This window comes from Muntiacus reevesi, chromosome 1 (genome assembly GCF_963930625.1).
Source record: "Muntiacus reevesi chromosome 1, mMunRee1.1, whole genome shotgun sequence".
Taxonomy (NCBI): Eukaryota; Metazoa; Chordata; class Mammalia; order Artiodactyla; family Cervidae; genus Muntiacus; species Muntiacus reevesi.
The window spans coordinates 192,491,574-192,494,610 of NC_089249.1; the positions used below are offsets into that span (position 1 = coordinate 192,491,574).

The 3,037-nt window shown below is 40.8% G+C and overlaps 1 pseudogene; it reads right to left on the reverse strand.

The window, feature by feature from the left end:
- Positions 1-1,124: 1,124 nt before the first annotated feature.
- Positions 1,125-2,134, reverse strand: LOC136156278 (olfactory receptor 7E178-like; annotated as a pseudogene).
- Positions 2,135-3,037: the final 903 nt, after the last annotated feature.

Here is a 3,037-nt window from a genome sequence, read left to right on the forward strand (position 1 = left end):
ACACAGACCCAACTGTATGGTGTGAAGAGAGACCATATGTGTAAATCATTTTCAGGAATAATGGGGGAAATAAACTGCCAGTTGGCTTTTCATATTGTCCCCTAGTGAGCTCTCATGGCTTTAGCATCTTCGTCCACGAGCAGTTAGGACCCAAGGCATAAAGGTCACCTTTGAATGAAAGTATTGGTTCATATCAGTAGTTCTCAGCAGGACCACTGAGTGCTTTTAATAATCCTCATCCTCAGGGCACAACTAAGTCCAGTTAAATCAGAATCTCTGTTGTTGAGACCCAATTGTCAGTATTTTTATGTTTCCTGGATGATTTTCATAAAAACCAGGATTGATAAGATTATATGTATCCTCCCACATAAACTCCATATGCAGAATTGATCAATAGAAGCTAATAGGGCAAATATCAATGCAATGGTGAGGATGTAGAGCAATGAGAACTCCTCTGTTCTTTCATGGAGTGGAAGGGCTTAGTGACTCAGTCATGTCCAACTCTGAAACCGTTTAGACACTAACCCACTGGGCTCCTCTGTCTATTGCTTTTGGGCTTTCTAGGTGGTGCTAGTGGTAAAGAATTCATCTGCAAATATAGAAGACATAAGAGACACAGGTTCGATCCCTGGGTTGGGAAAATTCCCTGGAGGAGGAAATGGCAACCCACTTTAGTATTCTTGCCTGGAAAACTCCATGGACAGAGGGGCCTGGCAGGTTACTATCCATGAGGTCACAAAAAGTCAGACACAACTGAGCAACTGAGCATACACATGGAAAATATACAAGAACTATGGGAAAGAAGTAAATTGTAAATATGTAAAAAAAGTTGTTCATCTTACCAGGATGCTTGGGCCGCTAACAATAAAATGAAGCAATCACCACAGTAAAATAATATTCAATCCTGCATTTATCAAGCTATACAAAGGATCCCAGAATACTCCCACAGTCTCATTAAAGACATAGCAAACTCAGCAACACTCAGGTGTTAAGCACGGACAAGTGATGAAGGCCAGAAGAACTACAAAAATGAGGTGATGAGAGAGGTAGAATTTGAGGTCCACATGCATAGTGTTGTTGCATTTTCTAACCTACATTCTAAATGAAAGACACAAGTACTGAGATTAGATTGTTTTGCTGAGGAACCTAAACGTGGCCCTTTTGATGTCTCTATTCCTGAGACTGTAGATGAAGGGGTTCAGCATGGGGGTGACCACAGTGTACACCACCGAGGCCACTGCATCCTTCCTGGGAGATTGTGAGATGGCTGAGCTGAGGTACACACCAAGGCCTGTCCCATAATATAAGCAAACAACTACCAAGTGAGAACCACAGATGGAGAAGGCTTTATACCTCCCACCTAATGAGGGGACTCTCAGAATGGAGGAAAAAATTTTACAGTAAGAGAAAAAGATACCTGAGATAGGGAGAAATCCAAAGATGGCACCAGCAAAATACATGACTATGTTACCGGTGAAAGTGTCAGAACAGGAAAGCTTGAGGAGTAGAGAAGGGTCACAGAAGAAATTAGAAATGTCTACATCCTTGAAGCAGGAGACTTGTAACATAATCCAATTGTGCACCTGGGACTCCAAAAGGCTAACAAAAGCGGACACCAAAACTAAGGAGCAGCACAGGCATGGGTTCATGATGAGCTGATAATGCAGTGGCTGACAGATGGCCACAAACCTGTCATAGGCCATCACAAGCAGAAACATATCATCCAAACAACCAAAAAGGGTAAAAGCAGACATCTGTGTCAGGCAGCCCACATAGGAAATGGCTCTGCTGTGAGTTTGGATGTTCACAATCATATTGGGGACAGTGCTGGAGATGAAACCAATGTCCGCCAAGGACAGGTTGGAGAGGAAGAAATACATGGGGGTGTGGAGATGGGAGTCAGAGGTGACAGCCAAGATGATGAGCAGGTTCCCAAGCACAGTGACCAGGTACATGGACAGAAACAGGACACAGAGCAAAGGCTGCAGTTCTGGATCATCTGAGAGGGCCAGGAGGAAGAATTCTGAGACTCTTGTTAGATTTCCAGCTCTGTGCTGCTTGGACGCCTTTGGAAGAAGAAAAGAGGGCTTGAAAAATAGGATATATATAAATGGTCATTGAGCACTGTGTCCATATTTTGGATTCAAGCAATTCATTTCTAAGACCATATACCCCAGTACCTTCAGCAATATTTCTCAGTGTGACAAATTCTATCTGTTTAGAACTGTTTCCTACTTGGTTTATGTTTTATTCACCTCTGTCGATATACCCTTACTTTATAAAACTTCACTGAAAATTGAAAGGGAAGGAGGACATTAGACGTAATACCTCCGGGATCTCAGTAAGATACAGCCTTCTTTTTTACATATGTTAGTGTATATGTTTCCATGCAGCTCTCTCCATTAGCCTGACTGAGAAATTCTCTTCCTCCTTTCAGAAAAATTAAATTCCAATTTAAAGAAATGAAGACATTAAACTTTGTTTTATTAAAATACAATTCTAGATAACTCTTTCATTTAGAATATCTACAGATCTCTATGAAATACAGGACTATGTCATCTGGATTCTAAATTTAAAATGGATGTTCATAATCAGAACACATTATATATGATATGCAGGGTTTTATCCTTCTATATTTTTCTGTCTTCCCTCCTTCATGAAATAAGTGATTACTCAAATGTCAAGGTTTTCTTTTGAAGGCCATTTAGTATATACTTGATATCTTTGATGGACTCTACAGTCCATGAAATTCTCCAGGCTAGAATACTGAAGTGAGTAGCCTTTCCCTTCTCCAGGGGATCTTCCCAACCCAGGGATCAAACCTAGGTCTCCCACATTGTAGGAGGATTCTTTACCAGCTGAACCACAAGGGAGGCCCCATTGATGGACTTCAAATTTCAGTTAATATGGTTTAATTAAGTGCACATAATCATAATGCATTGGTGACTACAAGATGGTGTTAGTTTACAGGGGACTGTTAATGATTGAATGACAATGAAAGTTAAGAAAGTCTCTTGAAATCTTTTCTTTTATATGG